At 44.7% G+C, this 6781-nt stretch overlaps 1 long non-coding RNA gene across 2 annotated transcripts in view; it reads left to right on the forward strand.

Moving 5' to 3' along the window:
* LOC106804839 overlaps nt 1–1125 on the forward strand; it is a 4444-nt gene extending 3319 nt beyond the window's left edge. For both annotated transcript variants that reach the window (XR_001393372.1, XR_001393371.1), the window contains one exon: nt 419–1125. This is a non-coding gene — a long non-coding RNA (uncharacterized LOC106804839). The remainder of the gene's footprint in view (nt 1–418) is intronic.
* Nucleotides 1126–6781: the final 5656 nt, after the last annotated feature.

The raw sequence follows: 6781 nt of genomic DNA on the forward strand, positions 1-6781 counted from the left end.
CAGCAATTTAACCATAAAAAGTGAACAGAATCACTTACATTTTGTGAAAAAGTGGAAATGTTTTTTTTTTACTTTTACTATTTACAGTGACGTAATCACTTTAACTATCCGCTGCAATTTACTGCTATCACGACTTTCTTCGTCACAATTTTCTTCGTCTGCGACAGACCGGCATCGTAACCATGGCGCCCCGAGATGGTGGGAAGCACGCATCCTACATCTATATATATATATATATATTCAAGAGTAGATAATAACAGTGATGAGTGTTATTATCTACTCTTGATATATTGGATTATAAAACTGCAACACACCGACAAGTGATAGTAAGATTTGCATCAAATTCGTCGCGTTTTTAATGAATTTTCTGCGAGTATATTACATTATAATAGCCAGTATGCACTTCATCTATTTGTAGCGCAAATCAAACTGGACAATCGCATACTCGTGACGTTCAAGTGGACCGCTATCTATCGAGAGCACACTCTTCAACGACAATTACCTACAGAGCAGCAAACGCCAATCAGGAATGGAGCCAGTTGGTGCAAAAACCATTGCAGCTGCTGCCACCTTTTACCAGTTAAATTTACAAATGATATGCCGCTCTGACAAAATAAAATCGCACACGCGAGTCTTACTTATTACTGGGGCACGTTTAAATATTCCTTACATTGAGACACAGAGCGCGGTTACATACTTACGCTATGTAAATAAAGAGATGGAGCGTCGTAACTTGACAGCGTGGCAATCATAACCACAGGCTGTTGCCAGCTATATATGTACGCCTCTGCATAGATGAATCATTCCCCTAACTGCATAACGCGAGCCGAACGAACAAAGCTGTTTACTGCCAACGCCTTGCACGCATGGCTCGCGTTATCCGTGGGTAACCGGTCTCATCCTCAAACCTAGTCGTCAAGTTTTAGTAACTCAACGTAAGCGTCCGTTTGCATTTAGCAGATATTCGTGGCTGTCCGTGCGGATGAGTTGTATATATGATGAGTGGATAAGTACGTATAACTATATATAAAAGCGGTCGCAACACGATCGCTCAAATTGTTCAGAACTACAGGAGCAGATGGTAGAAAATTGAATAAAATATATATAATTATGTGCACGAATCGATTTGCGAAACACAACACGTCATTTATTCGTGACAAGTATTAACAATTTTTATAAGCCGAATTCGTTATAGATACTGCATGAAAAACATTCCTAATATTCTGAATAGTTTACGCGATCAGCTTTCATACCTAACTCAACGAATATTCTGACCACCGGAATATTCTATAAACAAGGTTTTTTAGCGAAAGTTCTATAGCACTAGTAAATGTATGCGAATATATACGACTGTGTATACACGCACATACACCTATCTAATACAGAACCTGGTATAACCCCATATAAAACGTTATGTCGCAAGTGCATAGTTTACCACGTATTTACAAAATTTCAGTGGTTACTAATTAACCAATAATCAATGAGAACTTGAGTGACTGTCACAATATAGTTGGTATGACTATTACTACTACTAATAATAACTAATCATAATAAGTAATCACAGCCCGTTATTAGTGATCACGTTACGATTATCCACATTATTATAAGAACACACCCAGCAAGATACATACATTCATCTAGATAAGTGTTAAAAGGCAATAAGCTACTGTACCGTTTGTCGTTCGTCTCATTACACTAGCTGAGACAAATGAACCATTACAAGAGTATCCGGTGACGATGTGTCTGTCTGACGTGGCGCGCCTGGATCGCCTCTACCTCTCTCGCTCATGCGCTCTCTCCACGTTTATTTGATAGACGCGCAACGCACTACTTATATTGTAGCTAGTTATCAGTAAAAGTCAACAAGCACGCGTGGACGGGCCCATGATGGTTAATGTACCACATAGTTCCCACAGGCTTCGCACCTGTCGTTCACATATGATAGTAAGATGCAAAATAACGATACGAGTGTTTATCGGCTCAACCGCCTATCTCTACTCGCATGCAAGACGTCAACGCAATCGACACGACCACTTCACACGAAGTGCGCGCGATTTTTATCTGCATTAGCGAAGCGGTAACGGATAACGAAGGCATCCCTCACGTCTGCTGTGCCGATAGCGGGGCTCGCGTGTTCAGTTCGCGCGTCTAAGAAAGAATCATACGCTGAACATGCCCCCCTTGTTAATATTGATTGACTCGGAAAAAATGTAGACAGCTGCTATATACGTAAGTTGCTAGCCAAATTACCCACTGGTCATGCAACTACTAGGCCTACCTCCATGGTTACCGGGTTACTAAGTAGTGTTATGAAATGATCTTTTTTTCGAGGATGTATATTGTAAATTGTAAATAAGGCTTAGGTTGGTTGCCGCAATTAGCTCACTAATTGGTTTGAATCACATTAAACACCATTATCTACACAGACATCTGTATCCTATATACATGCGAACATCTATGACTAACCACGCACCGCACCGGCGCGATATGAATTCTGAAATCATGCTAAACACCAACGCTACGGTGAGCGCGTGAATGCTGAGAAGGTAGAAGTGGGATAATGTAAAGAGCGTATAAAGAAGGAGAACGTACAATGTTGAAATGGTGAAACCATGTTACAGTATTAGTCGAATTCAGAAACATTTATTGATCATGCAGCTGTCCTACTTTGTATAAAACAAACCGCTTGTCCTTACGATGCTCCTACGCTGAAATAATGAGCGGTGAAAATCTGGTATTTTCGCCGAAAACCGACTCGAGATCAGTGTTTACTGCGACTGTCTCTCGCTTTGTGGCCAGTGTATTGCTTCCGGTCGCCGCTGCATGTGTAGCGCCATGGTAGCGCTGACTCACGTCAGATTCATCTTCTCACGAGATTACTATACATCAGGCTATACATCCAGCGTGGGGTGGGCACAGGTGGCCATCACTATGAAAATCAATAACCGACGTCATTCATTCCATTTGTCAATCATTGATGGAAACACGCGAGGTTTGCCGAAGTTATCTCAAAGCGAGAGATAAGGTTACGCTTCGTTTACCCTGTTTATTTTGTAACCATGGCATATAGTGGCGCTCATAGGGTCTATGTCCCCCAGGGTACTGCCGGAACGTACCCTGGGTACGGTCCGGTATATCGGAACATACCCTGGTCACTATTTGATATGGCAGGGGCGTGTACAGGGGGGGGGGTCCAGAGAGTCCGGACCCCCCCTGCTCGCGCAGAAAACGCATCTGAGGGAGTCTAATTTCAAAAAAATTCTGGCCGAGGGCCCCCCAGACAAACCCTTCGGTGTCGCGTTTTGGTTACGTAGACCCCCCTGCTACAAGCCTGGGGGTTAGATTCATCAAGTGCGTACGCCAAATAGTTTGGTAAATCTTTGTGTTTACGCAATCGCGTTGTGTTTAGTTTGGATTTCATCAACACAGCTATTAGTAATTTTGCGTACAGCATTTCGGCTACGCAGAGCGAGCGCAGTTTTTGGTGCGATTCCATCAGGCTAATATTACGTAAACTTTGCGGAACTTTATACAGAGCTGACGAGGTGCCGTAAACACTGAAATTTCCGGCAGTTTCAGCATGACCGGAATACATTATTTTATTGAGAAAACACTATAAAATTTACTACGTAAATATAAATATAATAAAATACTTTACCACTTACTACACAGACGGCGGAGACCTTTGCGATTTTTTGTTGCTTGGCATTGGTTTTTCGTTATAAGCGAGTTTAGTTAGAGTGTACGTGCACACGAACACGCAGTGTACGTGCAACGCACGCACGCACACGTGCAAGCACGACACGCAGTGTACGTGCAACAGCGCACGCACGCCGTGTTACGTACACACGCACACACGCACGTGTACGTGCACACGCACGACGGCACGCGTGTACGTGACTGACGGCACGGTGTACGTGCACACGCACGAGACGAACGTGACACGTAATCACGCAAGCACGTGGACGTGCACACGCACGCGAGCCATGTAAGTACACACGCACCAGCACGTGTACGTGCACACGGACGTAGTGTAACTGCACAGCACGCACGTACGCGTGTACGTGCAACACGGCACGCACGGCGGCGCCCGTGTAGCTACAAACGCACGCACGCCACCACAAGTGTCGTGCACAGCACGCCGCAGTTTAAGTGACACACGACGCCCGACACGTGAACATGCACGACCGAACGCGCACGTGTACTGTTACACACCACGTGTACGTGCACACGCACGCAGCATGCCCGTGTACGTACAGCACGCCGCAAGCATGGCACGGTGACACGCACGCACCACGCACGCACGCCGTTGTACGTGCACATCACGCACGCACACGTTGCACATGACGCCGCACGCAAGCCACGCACGCACCACGTGTAGTGACACGCACGCATGCCGTTACGTGTATTGTTCATGAGTGTTTGACGATCATACAAACGAAATGTGGACACTAACAGTCCCCAGCACTATGTTGACAGGGCTAGATGAAGCATTGGTTTAAAGTACAGAAAGCGTCAAGTTGGTTCTATCGTATGTGTCGCCAGTGTGATTGGTTTATGCTATGCACGTCTCAAAGCCAGAAGCACGATGGCGTAGTGGATTTACATGCGATTCATCAAAAATTTGCGTAAGCAGGGGCTACGGCTGCGATTGGATGATCGACCTACGAGCTTTGCGTACGTACTTCGTAGAAACTCGGTGTACGCAATACACTTTACGCAACGTTGATGAATCCGGCCCCTGTACACCAGGGGCGGATCCAGAGGGGGGGTCGAGAGGGTCCGGACCCCCCCTTTTTACCACAAAAAAGGAAAAAAAGGAACATACACACACATACACACACGCACACACACACTTATGTACGACAATTTATGTACGATGACTTATGACAATACAAGTACATCATCCAATATGGGCAACTTTCGAGCAATTCTTGAAATGATAGCCAGGCTCGATGACATACTTAGAGAACACCTTGACACCAGAATAAGAAATGCTCAGTATACATTAAAGGCAATTCAGAACGAAGTGATCGATTGATGTAGTGGCGGAATACATTCGCAATACAAACACACGAAGTCTTAATGATGAGAATGCCTTCTTTTCCATCATAGCAGACGAGGTAACAGATCCCCATGGAAATCAAGAAATTCTGTCTGTGTGCCTGAGGATGCTGTCTGACTGTAAAGTGAACGAGTTCTTTTTTGACTTTGTGTATCTTGAAAGAGCAACAGGTGAAGCAATAGCTGATGCTATTATCAAGAGTCTGAAAGATCACGGCATTGACATCAGTAAAGCTAGAGGCCAGAGCTATGATGGTGCTTAATGCATGTCCTCTGAAAGGGTTAGCGTTCAGGTGCGGATAAGAGAAGTATCCCCACGGGCCTTATATGTACACTGTAACAGCCATGTTCCCAACTTGAGCATTGCCAGCGCCTGCAAACTACCTAATATCCGGAACATGATTGACACGCTGAATGCTGTGTTCCTGTTCTTTGACCTGTCTCCAAAACGACAACGTTTTCTGGAAAGAATTATAGGGCAGTTGGCGCCAGATCTCAAGAAGAAGACGCGTGTTGCATTGTGCAAGACCAGATGGGTAGAGAGGCACACATGCTATGACGTATTTTACGACATGTATGAGCTCATCTGTGAGTGCTTTGCAGCTATAGTGGACCCAGCCAGCCATCCAGAAATCTATTACGACAATTGGGCAGGCAGTTGGGACCAGGAGACCAGGACAAAAGTGCAAGGACTGTTGAAGAGCCTTGAGTCATCCCAAACCATGCATCATCGCCATTTGAACTCGAAGTATAGATAGAATAGCCTAATATATAGACTAAAGACAGGATAAAATATAGACAGCACGTAAATATCAACACCAGGGCGCGGCCATCTTGGATCATACTATCACGTACTACTATGGTCAGGGAAAACAAGGGGTGTATACGCGGAAAGCGATAACGCAAGATAAATAGAATATAATCATCTGCGCGGTTATGTATTATTAGTCAGCATAATATATGAGGAGATTTAAATAGAATGAATAGTCTACGTTGTCGGAGAGAGGAATATTTACTTAGAAACGAGTTGCATAAGATGATGCAATCACCGTACTAGCCACGGGTTGCATCAGCGGGTGAAAGCGATTGCACCAGCAAACGAAATCTGCGTGCCAGCTAGGTATATAAGGCACACCGAATCGCAGAGCAGGAGCGTTATTTTTCAGGTTAGGTTTAGGTAGGAAGAAGAAGAGAAAGAAGGAGAAGAAGAAAGCGTTATTTCTCAGGTCTAGGTAGGAAGAAGAAGAAGAGGAAGAAGAAGAGGCAGAGGACGAAGAGAAAGAGGGAGAAACCATTTTAGGTATCGAGGAGAGAGATAACGGAGGGACGAGAAGCACGGGTTTTCAGGAAGAAAAGAAAACTACAGGTAAAATGGGGGCTCGTCCGGGATCTTTCACTATATGTGGAGAAGACCGGGATTTCAGTTAGGTAGAGCCAGGAGCGACTACGAGGGAGACACCCGTGGAGGCTGCCTAGGTCTACGCGAATCGAGGACGAACGTGAGAGAGGAAGACGAAGCCGGCGACGCATTAATCTAATCTATATTTGAGTTCGTATGTATGTATGTATGTATGTATGTATGTATGTATGTATGTATGTATGTATGTATGTATGTATGTATGTATGTATGTATGTATATGTATGTATGTATGTATGTATGTATGTATGTGTGTGTGTGTGTGTGTGTGTGTGTGTGTGTGTGTGTGTGTGTGTGTGT

This window comes from Priapulus caudatus, unplaced genomic scaffold, assembly GCF_000485595.1.
Source record: "Priapulus caudatus unplaced genomic scaffold, Priapulus_caudatus-5.0.1 Scaffold89, whole genome shotgun sequence".
Classification (NCBI taxonomy): Eukaryota; Metazoa; Priapulida; class Priapulimorpha; order Priapulimorphida; family Priapulidae; genus Priapulus; species Priapulus caudatus.